We start from the raw sequence: 14,215 nt of genomic DNA, 5'->3' as shown, positions 1-14,215 counted from the left end.
AAAGAAAGAAAGAAAGAAAAAGAAAGCAAGCAAGCACAGGACAAGCATCCCTCAGCATGCTCCTCAAAAGGAAGTCAGATGCACTGTCAGTTACATGTGACCAAAGACACTGCCCATCTTAGACAACACAGTGCAGTTCACATTTTATAATACAGTATTCTGAGGGCCAGAAGTAGTTCTACTTGTCACTAAAATAACAAAGACCGGAGTTATTTTACACCTGCAGATAGATCATCATCAGATCATCTTCTCATTTTGATAAGTCTCTAATTTTACTCCTCTTATCTGGAACCTCATGGGAGGAAAAATAATCTCTTCTAAATTTACTTTTTCTACTCAACATCGCTTGGATTGTTCATTCAAAAAAATATACACTGAGTTATACTTATCAGCTCCAAAATCTTTCTTTCTTCACTAAGAGGTCACCATGACCAAAGATACTCATTCAACAACTATTTCTTTGGGATTTTATATAGCTAAGTAGGTACCAGGGAAACAAACAAAAAACAAATAAACACCATTCCTGTTCTCATGGTGCTGACATTGGAAGCTATGATCCGCTTAAACAGCAGAGCAGAAAGTATCCAAATAACTCGGTGATAAAATCTATTTGGGGCAAATGGTGGGGGAAAAGGTCTCTTTAGTACATTTTTTCACCAGGAGCCAGGGAGGTCTGGCCTCCTTGCAAATTGGAAAAGACATAAACCAAAAATATATTAAATATTTTTTATTTTAAAAAATGTGTGTGCATGTTTGTTTTGCCTGAATGTACACTGTTTACTACATGCATGCCTGTGGAGACCAGAAAAGGATGTCAGGTCCCCCAAGAAAGCAGTTACAGACAGCTATGAGTTGCCTATGGGAGCTGGCAATCCAACCTAGGTTCTTTGGAAGGGCAGCCAGAGCTCTTAACCACTGAGCCTTCTCTTCAGCCAACCCATTTACTTTCTCTCTCTCTCTCTCTCTCTCTCTCTCTCTCACTCATTTTATGTGTGTGTGTGTGTGTGTGTGTGTGTGTGTGTGTGTGTGTGTATATATATATATATATTTTTTTTTTTTTTTTTTTTTTTGCCTGTATACATACATAGCACTACACGTGTGTCTGGTGCCAACAGAGTTCAAAAGAGGGTACCGCATTCTCTGGACCTGGAGTTGGAGATGCTTGTGAGCCACCATGTAAGTGCTGGGAATTGAACCCAGGTCCTCTGCAAGAACAACAAGCGCTCTTAGCCGCTGATCCATTTCTCCAACTCTCTTTAAGTACATGTTTTTAAAGCCCAGAACTGGATATATTCTTGTCTTTTGTTTTGGTTCTGGAACTTTTACATTTAAAAAAAAAAAAATGAGTACAGGTAAAATCTAGTTCAGTAGTAGAGCACTCATCTAGGAGGCCTCAGGTTCAATCCTCAGCACCACACACACACACACACACACACACACACACACACACACACACACTCCTAGTCAAATGTAATAACCATGGCTAAGCACTTATCAAGCACACTAACACACTGGGAGGGAACTTCTGGGATCCAGAGTTCCACCATGAAGGTGCATGTGTCAGGGGAGATAAAAACTTTAAAAAATTATAATTCAGAGCAGAAAGATCCACGGTCCCAAAGGAAGAGTGAGCCCTTAACTGTCAGTCTAAACTCCAGAATTCACTAGGCCTTAATGATAAGGAGAAACCATAAAGCCTGCATACCTGCTGCATCCCTAAAATTGTGAAGGCCGGGAGACTATAGGAGGGGAAACTTAGAAGTCCCTACGAGCTGGAAGCTACCTCTGAGATTACCATCTCCCCTGCTCCATGTGGACAGAGAAATACTTAATAGAAGCTTCGCTAGATGAAGGTGGTGATTAACAAGGAACGCCCTGGGCTGAAGTGTGAACCCAATTGGCCTGCTGACTTGTGTTCTGCTATCTCCAAAATCACTAGACCATTTTTACACCCTCAAGGGGGCCTGAAATGACAGGCTTCGAATGACAGTTCTTAAGCCACGTCCTGAATAGAGCACACTAGTAAAGTGCCCAGGCCATCATGTCTAGGAGTTCCAAAAAGAGTGTTTTCTACCTTTAGAGACAAGATCAACAACTCTAATTATTGTACCTCGTCTAATTAAATGAGTTCATGGGAAATACGATATGGTATTTTTTATCACACTGCTACTTGACTCTATAAGTCAGCTTACTAGAAGAAAGGCACTTTCTATTTTGAAAAGACAATACGGGAACATAGGACAGGGCTTCAGAGATGGCTCAGTGGTTAATCATGCTTGCTATGTAAGCAAGAAGATGATTTGAGTTTCAAATCCACAGCACCCAGATCAAAAAACGAGCATGCTGACCCATGCCTGTAACCCCAGCAATGAGAGGCAAAGACAAGTGGATCCCAGGAACTCACTGGCTAGCCAGACCAGCCAATCAGTGAGCCTGGAATTTAGACACACACACACACACACACACACACACACACACACACACACACAGAGTCTTTTTGGTTTGTTTTTGTTATTTTTTGAGACAGCGTTTCACTGTATAGCTCTGGCTATCCTGGCTCTCACTCTGTAGACGAGGCTGGCCTTGGACTCACAGAGATCTGCCTGCCTTCTGAGTGCTGGAATTAAAGGCATGAGCCACCACCACCTGACTGAGACACCCTGTCTTAAAGGAATAAGGGAGAGGCTGATAGAACACACCCAACAGTACTATTCTGACCAAGGCACCGAGGGGTAGCAGCATGCACACCCCACATAACCATACACTCACACAGATACCCCAAATACACCAGACAAACATATAAACACACCAAAAGAGAGGAGAGAGGGAAGCAGGGAAGGAAGGAGGGGAGAGGGAGAAGGCAGGGGGAAGAGAAAGATATGAGAGACCACAGGAAAAGAAAGGGAGAGCCCTCTCTCCACACAAGAAGTGCTTCTTAGAACATCTTTCTTGATTATTTTCAGTGTAGAACAACACCCAGGCAGGCTCGGCAGTTAACATCTTTAATCTCAGCTCTTAAAAAACAGAGGCAGGTGGATCTCTACGAATTAGAGGCCAGCCTAGTCTTTAGAGAGTTCCAGGCCAGTCAGCGCTACATAGTGGGGAAAAAAAATCCAACACAAGCCTTGTGAATTTCTCAGAGATACAGGGGGAGAAAGATAGTGATTGGGGTTATATGCTCCTTATTACAAAAGGCTGGTCCCAAATTATCATTGTATATAAAACGCACACCCTGCCATTCCCAAGCAGTGTCAAATGTGGGGTGACAGCAGGAAGATACTTCCTTCCTTACATTTAGGGAACTACTGCCAGTCACTCCTCACACAGCATATCCAGCTACATACATAGCCCAGGAGTGTCCAATTGATAACAAGAATATAATTCTATTCCCACCTGGCTTTCCCCCCCTTTTGGATATGGTCAGGTTCCAAGGCATACAGCTGCCCCAATGACAGCCAAGACTTCTATAATGTGGACTCCAGGAGGACTCAGATCACAACTCTTACTGTGTGTGTGTGTGTGTGTGTGTGTGTGTGTGTGTGTGTGTTAGTAACCGCAGCTGTGTCTCCGGGGAGAGAAAGAAAACTGCAGTTCCAGTCTGTCTGAAAGCACCCAGATCTTCAAAACACAGTCTAGAATTTCCTCCCTGACTTCACCTTGGCTGCAGTTACAAGTTTATCGCCAAGGACAGGTGCAGGCTGCTTAAATATAACATGCAGAAAACAGCACAGAGGTCTTGGTCCTGCAGCTGCAGATTGAAGCCATCCTAAAGGAAGAGTCGCTGCTCACTAATAAGCATGCAAATTGTTGGAAGTGCAAAGCTACTCCCCTCTATGGCTTTCTGCTTTGCTAACACCCGTGCATGATGGGATCTCTCGCTTGGCTACTTGAATTGCTGGAGAGAGAAAAAAAAAAATGAGTTTTACCTTCTCAGGCCCACACAGGTTTCTCTCTGAGAGTCAACTCACGGGATCTAACAGTCATATCTGCCATCACGTTTTGATGTTTTTGCAAGAATCAGGAAGGAGGCCTATGCATTGATCAGTATCACAGAAACAGTGAGAAACCAAACACTTCCATAAAAGAAAAAAAAAATATATTTTTTTAAAGACACAATATCATACTGATGATTGGAGTTCTTGGCTGAACCACTGCTGGAAAATGAAAATCTTCTGTATTTCGGCAACAGTTCCAACAGGTGGTTGGAACTCTGGGCACTTGCCAAACCACCAGGAGTTTCTCCACGACTGGCAAGCTACGGTATCACATTGCACACTACAACTGTAACGAGCTGTAAACAGATAGTTCAAATGAAAGAAATGAAATTAAAACAATGATGAACACGCACAAATGGTGAGTCTGAAATCATGAGTCTAATGTGGTCTTAATGAGACAGATGAATAATGGCAGGAACGGTGGTTTCTTACTGAGTGTGTACTATACACCAAGGCCTGGTCTAAGCATGTGACATGTATCATTACCCATTCAACCCCCATACTAACAACCCTATGATGTGAAAATTATTACCGCACCCACTTTAAAAGTGAAGACGCACAGAGAAGTTGCCCTAGGTCTCACAAATAGTGACAGAGACCCCACTGTAACTCAAATCACCAGTCTCCAGAACCTGCATATGTAACAACCTCCGTGTGCCTCTGAGCTCCAAGTTGAGAAATGAGTGTACTGTTACTATCTACAGGTTGAGCAAGCTACCCAACCTCCCTGGTCCTCTATTTTCTCACCTACACCATTCAAGACTTTCACAAGGTATGAAGAGCTTCTTTTTTTTTGGGGGGGGGTGGATTAGTAGTTGTGGCTTTTTAGCCTAGGTTGGCCATAAACTTCAGACCCTCTTTGCCTCTACCCTCTGAGTGCTGGGATTAGAGGCATGATTCAACCATGCCCAACGGCTTCCATAATCTTCCTGTTCATCTCTCTAAAGGAGACTGCCTGACCCCAACTATTTAGAGTAAGCCAAACACCAGGTGTCACCTCCCCCACCCCCGCACACTTCCAGCTTGCAGACAGACAGACACTATGTGCAGACCTGACACCCCCAGTCACCAGAGGAGTCACAAGAACCCTCGAGGAAAAAAAACAGCCATCTGAAGACACAGCGCCATCACAGCGCTCCTCACATCAGCCCCTCCCTCCTCCTCCTCTTCGACTTCTGCTTCTTTATCTTACAGGTAATGATTTCTTCACTTATCTTTACTGAAACCTATCATTTATTTTGGCATTTAATCCTTTCTGCCCTCTATTATCCTTACTTGAGTTTCTCCTTAGACACGGCAACACATAAAATAAATTCACTAAAATACTACTGGAATCTTTTACCTGTACTAAACGCTGGGGTAGTTAAATTTTATCTTAACATAAACTACTGCTCATTTAAAAAAAAATGTACTATAACTCTAAAACCCATATATAAAAAAATTTGCACATTTCTACTCTTTGAATCAATAAAGACCACTGCTCAATATTTAAAGGTTTGCTACACTGCACCATACTTAAAAGTGCAGTCATCATAAAACATCCTGTTTAAAGGTAACCTTTGTAAGGTGAATTTTAAAGGCGCCTGTAGCATATAAGAAATGGTGTTTTCACACACACACACACACACACACACACACACACACACACTCTGCCTTTCAGCAAAGCAAAATCATTTTAGTGTCAGATTCCCCTCTGATTGGATTTTCCGATTACTTCAGATATACAGAGTTAGCCATAATTTTGGAAAACAGCATTAGCAACCTTTAGAAGAACATAAAATATAATTCATACTTAATCAAGTGTCATATGATCGTCACCAAATACAAGTCAATGTTTAAGACCTACTAAGAATTTGAGGAAATGCACTGCAGTGCATCATCCAAGCTAGACACCCTGAGCACCGCCATACAACACGCCTCGCCTGGATCCTAGTGAGCCACGGCAGAGTCGAAACGCAGGAAATGGAATCCGCCGGCAGGAGAAATAACAGTACACCTTCCTGTCACCCCCTTCCCTTGCTTTTTAATTGAATGAAAAATCTCCACATGAATTCATTAGAAGCCTGATAGCTTTATTAAGCGCTTTGTTACTGTGTGCTCAGCAGCGATGTTTCAAGTACCAGTTAACAGAGCTTAGATGAAAGGGGGAAAAAAAAAATCAACCACACTTTGGGGGATGGAGGAAATCTCAGAAAGAAAGAAACTGCCTGTTCTCTCACATGTAGAATGTAGCCAGTCAAATAGGTCCATATGTAAACAAATGTACACTAATGTACATATGGGTCCAGTATGACATGAAGGAACAGGAGCAAGGAAGGTTGAACCAAGGAGATGAGAAGGCCTGAATGAGGTGATGGATGCAAGTTAGGCCAGAGGACAGACAGTTGCTTCTCTTTCTAGTTATAATTCTGTATGGACTGTTTAGCTCGTGGGATGGACAACTACATAAAACATATCTGATACTGAAAGGGTTAAATTTAACGTGAAACTCCACAGCTTCCATTTCGAACGTCATTTCTAACTGTATGTAAGTTCATACACTGTACAGACTTGGGGTCTACCTAATTTGGGTGTATGATGTTTTTATCTATTTGTAAGTTTTTTATAATAAAAGTTTATTTGAAAAAATTAAAGGTGGGGACTCCTAGCATCTGGAGACATTAAAATTAGACGATAAAGGGGACTCTGATAATTTTTTATTTAATCCTTGGGTTTGTATGCAGCAAACCCTCTTGGTTCCTTTGAACTTGGTTTTGCTAATTTTCACATCAACACAACAGCTGTTTTCAAAAAGGGAAAAGGAGAAAGTATCTCTCAAAAAATACTGGAAGAAATTTCCCATTTGAAAACAAAACCAGCAAAAGAACAAGATGAACTTGGGAAGAGAGATTGGAAAGCCTATTTTATACATCGAAGGGAGTGAGACCTAACAGACCTCATACTTTGAATCTATGGTCAACAGTGGCAACATTCCAGGTGGTTCAACAAAAATAACCAATTTTAGTTGATACGACTTGGGCTGGGGAGATGGCTAGGCGGGTAAAGGGTCAGTCATACAAGCATGAGGACTTACGTTCATATCTTCAGAACACAAATAAAAAAGACAGACACAGTGACAGATGTCTCTAATACCAGTTATCCTGTGGTGAGATGGGGGTAGAGACGGGAGAACCGCTGGAAGCTCCAGAGCCAGCTAGCCTGAGGTATTGGTGAAATTATTAAGGCCACTCCACATAGTTAAAAGGAGATTTATTTAATGGCATAACTTACAAATTAAGGGATAGGTAGGCCGCGGGTCTGGGGAAGGTGTATCACAGTCCAGCGGTGTTCTCTGGAGCTCTGCTTGTCCCACCTCCACTGTCCAGGGTCCCGGAACCAAGAGAGAGCACTGGCCCATCCAGATCTCAGGTCTCCAGGCGCCTCCCTTGGCCCCGCCTTGTAGGCGTGACAGTTGCCGAAGTCTCAATGGGGGTTGGAACTTCCAGATCAAAGCTGGAATGGCTACCCACTACATCGAGGTCCATGGCAACAAGCAGTGATGAGACACACTGCCTGGAACAAAGCAGACAGGACCTGAGGTTGTCCTCGAACCTCCACACGGGCTTCCCAAAACTACGGTGAGAAAGTCCCCAGCCACGTTCCCAAGGAGGCTTTCTTCCCTCCGTACTTAAAAACCGCAAAACCATCTCTTAGTCTTACCCTCTCTTTTGGGCTTCCAAAACACCGGCTGAACTTTTCAGAAACCTGGAACTTCATCCCTAGAGAGGCTGGCCCATTGTACGGCTGGAGCCAAGACCTGTTCTCAGAAGTTCCGAGGAGATCCTAGTATACAACCACACCGTGGGGCCAGTGTACTGTGCAAGATCTTGCTTTTCTTCCAAGAACCTGGCATCTTCTAACATGTGATACCATTTGCATGACATCAGCGGGGCAGGCTGCGTGTCACTGCTGAATATCTAGTGCATGCATATGATAGGCAGGAAAGTGTGTTTTGTGTATATTGATTAAAATAAACTAAATCAAATTAAAAATTTGATTTACTACAAAGAGAAACAAATAGTGAAATAAACAGAAACCCAAAGCTACAGTACCTATGAAATGTTCTAAGAAAGCACAGACCAGGGGTCCAGGAAGTGACTCTAGAATTGAGAAAGAGCGGGGGTGGCAGCTTTCCAGAAAGCTGTTGGAAAAGGAAGTAGGAAGAAGAGGTGTGGCTTTCACTTGAAGATGGGATGAAGTTGAGGAAGCAGGCCCAGCTGGACCAGCAGCCATATCGTGTCAGCTACCAATGAGAAGCCCTGGGGCATGTTCAGGCAGGGTAGTGCTGTGATCATATTTTACAACAGCAACACTGCACTGATGATGATTTCATGAGCTCTCGGGGTGCTGGAATGTTCACCGGATACGTGATGGAATCCATTCTACCCCTTCCACCCACCGGTTCTCATCTCTAAGAGTGTGGGTGTCATGCACCTCGACATGCCTACCAAGGACAACTCTAGGAAACAGACTAGAGGTCTCCTCCTCCCCTCCTGGGTACCTCTTTTCTCTACATCTCAATCCCTCATGCCCACCTTGGGCAGACAAGGTGCTAAGGTTAGCTTGATGGACAAGTTTTCAAAAGGACAGCATCTTCTTAAGAGCAGCCAAATATTTTTCTATCACCCATATGTTAAGTAGTAGAAGTGGACTGTTTTTTTTCCACTCTATTGAAGAAGAGTACACGCAAATGATGCCTTGGAGTCAATACTGAAGGACACTGTAGCTTATCAAATATTTACCAAAGCTCTACTGGGTGAGCAGCACGGTACTACCCAGGACTCAGAGGCACAGCCACTGCTGGGCAGTGCAGAGAGCACACTCTCGAGTCCTGGGCCAGCTGTTCACAAACCGCCAGGCAACTGCTTCTGAGCGTTCCAACCCCTGGGCCTACTTTCTTATATTTGTCTTGTCTGCTGTCCCATCTTCCCAGATCTATTGCGAGAATCCAACTCTTGTCTTGAAATTTACTGCTTCAGATCTACCTACCATAGCTGGGAAATCAGACGGCCAAAATGGTTAGAATTCTCTCTCTAAACTTGATGAACTCAATCCTAGGTGAAAACCCCAGTGGTGCTCCACCCAGCAGTCAAACCTGCGACAACTGGTTAAGAGTGTGGTCCTGTTGTGGCAGAGAGGACTATTCAAAAGCACCAAGGTACTATAGTTGAGAACACAGGCTTGAAGGTCGGAACACCTCCATTTCTACAGTCGGTGTGCTCTTATGTAGGTCAATTTAAAGAGCCTCTGCCTCTGTTTCTTCATTTGAGCAAATGGTACTTCGCTGCCAAGTGCTCAGAAAGATAAGAAGATGCAACCCAATTACCAGCACACAGAAGAATCTCCATAAATATCAGTGGCTGCTGCCATCAACTGGGTTCAGACAGAGAAGTGCCAACAGGATATGGCTTCAACAGTACCTGCCACAGCTAACTTCCCCTAACCACAATCCCCTGTTCCAGGAAACGACTTCAAGATGTGCTTTGCAAAAGGATGTCCACCTGTTCCAGAGCCCAAGGCCCTGAGAGCAACCGGTGCCCTGTGTCCCAGAAGCAGAATCTCCCCAGTGGGTCTTTCTATATTATTGGATCACACACACACATATCTACTATATGCGGAGGGCAACTATCACTCCAGTCCTCATCCCAGGGGGTCCATTTATAATCACCTTTTGCAATCATTTATTCTTCAAATAATCTTTGCCAAAAACAAAAACAAAAACAAAAAAACCAGTCTATCTGCAAAAAGTTAGAGACTGTTAAGTCAAGAGTGGCAATGTGACGGTTCGATCCCTCCACTGATCAGGTCTCCACCACACCAACAATCACTGGAAAAGTCAACCAGACTTGGTTTCCTGCCAGACCTGGACAACAAACAGCTTTGAGCAAAGACTTACCAGTGATGGTTGGCAGACACAGGGAAACAGAAAGGCCGGCCAGAGCAGAAACAAAGCACCCTGTCCACATATACTATTGTATCCCGAGAAGTTAGCAGAGCGGTTTCGGTTCAGTTTCTGTCGCATGTCCCCTTACAACAAATCCTGTGACTTAAGGTGGCCTGAGAGATTCTGTGTTTGTCACTGCAGCCTAAGAACCTGCTGAGCCAGCTCAAGGAGACTGCTAAGTGGCTCAGTCGCATTCATACAAGGTGGCGCTCCACATGTCACCCTCGGCTGGTAATGGCAAATGCAAAAGGGATATAACCCTCATTCTCAAGGAAGAGGTCGCAAAGGACATGGGATCAAGGGAATGCAGGACTACCTCAGAGGCCACCCTCTTCCCCTGCTATCTGCCACCTCCAACCTGAAGACCCCACACAGATCTTCTACATCCCACAGAGCAATGATTAAGCACCAGAGCACCTAAGCCCAATTCCCTGGGAATTCAGTTTCAGGGAAGAAATGAGCAGAGTTATTTCAGGGGCACAGTTAAAAAAGAGCCAAGTTATGAAACTAACTGAGCCACTATATAGTTGCCTAGACCATGACGGGAAGATGGTTTTAATAACACCACCACCCTAGAGAGCATATTAGCATTTACAAGGTACATTCACATACACTCCACCTCTTTTGATCCTCTTCATGACCCTGTAAAGCTAGTAATCTAAACTCTGTTTCCAGATACAAAAACTAAGGCTGAGAGGTTAAAAACCTAGTCCCGGAATCCTTGCGAGTCAGTGATTCCCTGGCTCAGAATCCCAGGCTCTGCTTTCTACGGCTTCACGTTAAGACGAAAAGGTACAGAGGAAAACGGAAGTCCGTACTGCTTCAAACCTCTCAGTGCTATTCAAAGGAGTTACATTACCAAACAATAAAGAAGGCTTGAAAATAAGGACAGAAACTGTTGACTCTTGGTGTGTGTGTGTGTGCGTGCGCGCGCGCGCAGCCCCGGTTTTAAAGACGCTTACAACAAGGAACTTAGGTTTAAGAATTCCTTATTTGGGGGTCCAGGGGAGAAGAACCTGTCCAAATTCACTTCCCATGGATCATGGGGTCTGCCATCAAAGGGAAAATAGAAGCAAAGGCCTCGACTGATACAAGATGTTAGAAGAAAGACATCTCCCCCAAGTAGGGTCAACAGACCCTGAGATTGCCCAGAAAGCAGCCATTGTTTTGGCGACAGAAGTCTAGTGCTGCCAACACTGTAAAGAGACCAGAGAGGTTTTTGGCTGGAGCCAAAAACAAAACTTCAAAGGAAACGGAGCCTGGAGCTTCAAAGACCCCCTGCAGGACCAATTACCACCTACAATGTTTATCTAAGCTGTCATTTAATGACGGCTACTTCCCTAACTGGGTGCTCACCCTCACCTTAAAAACACCTACCGCCCTAGAGGGGTGAGGGGTGGGGGATGGGCACAGGAGTCCTCCGTGGTCGTTTTTTTGAAAAAGAGACCTTCCTTGGTCAAGAAGCTGGCACTCTACTGAAATCCATCCTCCAAACTAAGAAAATATAAATGGTTAAATTATGATACAGCTAAGAAGTAAAGGGGGGGGGGAAGTGCTTTCAAAAATCTCACTTTCAAAATCACCGATGTAGGACAGTAAAATGCTCGTAAATAGTGTTAAGGGGAAAAGTCCAAAAGTACACTTAGTTCTGACTTCAACTTTCCAAAGCAGAGAGAGCAGCCTATGGAAGGAAGGCTGGGAGCTGTGCTGCTTACCAAGGCAGTAGTAGCTCCAGCTTCAGCAGCACGTGGGCAGCTTGGGCAAACAATGCAGTTAAGATTTATTTACCACTGACTAAACAATTCACATAGCTGGACAAAGTGTCAGGATAGGCAGAGATAAAACAGCACCAATATCAAGTCGGGTGGCTGAGTCACACTTGAACATGGCCTAGCTCTCACAATGGGGTAAGAAACGAAACACAATGTCGCCTTGCTGTAGTCTGTGCCTTGCCCACTCCTCACAAAAGCTGGTATACAACTTTCACAACACGTGTGCCCATGTGTCTGGGCACGTGGGCGGCGGCAGTGGGGACAGGCCTTCTGGAGGACAGAAGTCAGTGTCATTATGTCATTTTGGGGTGCCTTGTTCAATCACTCCGCCATATTTCCTGACTCTAAAACTCACCAATTATACTAGACTGGGTGACCAGTAAACACGAAGAATCCTCTGGTCTCCAACTCCCCAGTGCTGAAATTATACCCATGCACACCTGGCTTTTTACATGGGTCCTAGTTATCCAGACTCATTCCTCATGCTCACTGAGCCACAGCGCCACTTGTGTTACTTTCAAAAAAAAAAAAAAAATTTTTTTTTTAACCTGAATTATGTGTGCCTGAGATTATTAAGCATGATCTAAACCACCAAGCTCTACTCCTGGGCTGCACCCCAGCCAGCAGTACTGGTTCTTTCTAGAGCACTGGTTCTCAACCTTCCTAATGCTGCGACCCTTTAATACAGTTCCTCATGCTGTGGTGACCCCCAACTATAAAATGATTTTTGTTGCTATCATTATGAATCGTAATGTAAATACCTGTGTTTTCTGATAGTCTTAGGTGACCCCTGTGAAAGGGTTGTTTGACCCCCCAAAGGGGTTGAGACCCACAGGCTGAGAATCACTGCTCTAGGCCCTGAGAGCAACTGGTGTCCCATGTCTAGAAGTAGAACCTCCTAGTGGGTCTTTCTGTATTATTGGATCACACATCTACCTGGGGCAACTATCATTCTAGTCCCCATCCCAGGGGGTCTATTTATAATTACCGAAAGCTCACAGGCAGGGGACTTTTCAGTGAAAGTAAAGGTCACTTTGAAGAGTCAAACGCAGACTGAAAAGTGGAATCCATGCAGGCCAGATTGCAATGCTCATGAATCTTCTCTTCAAGGAGTTCAAAGTTGAAATGTCAGAACTGAGGTCCTTTTCCCACACGTGCAAGCTAATCCACGCCTCGGGAAATATGCGCAAAGCAATAAGAGAAACATCTGATATATACACACCTGACTCACTTGCTAACTAATGGGTGGATATTTTACTCTCCAGGGTACTAATGTTTTGAAGGACTTGAAAGTATGTAGCTCCGGGATCTAAATAAAGCCCCTGGTTACAAGATCATTAGTTCATTAGATGTAATACCAAGCTTGCTTGCCTTCCCTCTTCACCCACATTCTAATGTGAGAAATGAATACACAATTCACTTGCTGAAAAGGTTTCCATGAGCTAAGGAAGGTAAAGTCAAGTAATAGGCATTCTTCCAGTTCGGAAGGAGGGTAGTAAAGTTTGAATCTGACGGATGTAGAAGAGATCTTAAGTGAAAACAGTTATTACACTCGATAGAAGAGGTGTTCCCGTGTTTACGTCTGAAGACGGCAGAATCCAATGACCACGTCGCCTGACCTCAGACACTGCCCTGACGAATGTCCGGAAGCAGTAGCAGGCCATGGCGAGGAGACAGAGAACTGGGAGCCAGCAAGCCTGGGCTACAGCCCAAGTTCTGCCACTTACAAGCTGGGAAGCCTTGGACAAGATCCCTCAGCACCTTTGGCTTCAGCTTACACGCTGGTATGATGCACTAACAAGATACGTGGAGAGGTGGCTGTGAGCAAGGCAGCCGGGCCTTACCCCACCAAAACCTTTGGCATGGCATTGACACAATGTCACTGATAGAGTTTTCTAGAACCCTGTTCTGTGACAGTAGATCCTCCGGGATATGACGTAAACCATGACCACCTGAGGGTATGGTGTGTCCTTTTGCCAATTCTGTACCACCGAACTGGTGTCAGGAGGATCAAAGGTGGTCTCCACTCAGACATGGCCACATCTTAGCAGCCTGTCATTAATTATAGTAAAATCTTTAGGCCCATAGCTCAGGTAACAGACACCATTCAACACTTCTTACCCTGGACTCAAATAAAGTGCAAATATATCCCTCCAGGTAGCGATAACACTCCCCAACCTTAATTCCTTGTGAAATTAAGGTCTCTGCAGAAAGCGGGTTCAGAGACGGAAGGGAACTTGGGGGATGGGGGCATAGCTTCACTGTCAGCACATACTTGTCGTCTTCCTAGCTTGGCACAGGACTACTGTTTTATTCCTAATCTGTGGTTTATTTTAGAAACACTTTTGTACCATCACACAACTGTGGGGAGGAGAAAGGCGCTCAAATTTTACATCTGAAGTCTGTGACTCACAGTTCCTGCCTTTCACTTGGGAGGAGGAAGACACACGTGGCGAAAAGTTAGG

The 14,215-nt window shown here is 44.4% G+C and overlaps 1 protein-coding gene and 1 long non-coding RNA gene across 2 annotated transcripts in view; one reads left to right on the top strand and one right to left on the bottom strand.

Moving 5' to 3' along the window:
* Ext1 (exostosin glycosyltransferase 1) overlaps positions 1-14,215 on the bottom strand; it is a 285,350-nt gene that overhangs the window by 264,965 nt on the left and 6,170 nt on the right. The gene's annotated exons all lie outside the window — the stretch shown is intronic.
* On the top strand, positions 7,528-10,864 carry LOC131896297 (uncharacterized). Its single transcript, XR_009375430.1, has 2 exons — positions 7,528-7,612; positions 9,093-10,864. It is a non-coding gene; the product is annotated as an uncharacterized LOC131896297 (long non-coding RNA).

Source organism: Peromyscus eremicus, chromosome 20 (genome assembly GCF_949786415.1).
Source record: "Peromyscus eremicus chromosome 20, PerEre_H2_v1, whole genome shotgun sequence".
NCBI classification, from domain to species: domain Eukaryota; kingdom Metazoa; phylum Chordata; class Mammalia; order Rodentia; family Cricetidae; genus Peromyscus; species Peromyscus eremicus.
Note: the sequence above shows the minus strand (reverse complement) of the source record. Positions and strands in the feature narration are given on the sequence as shown.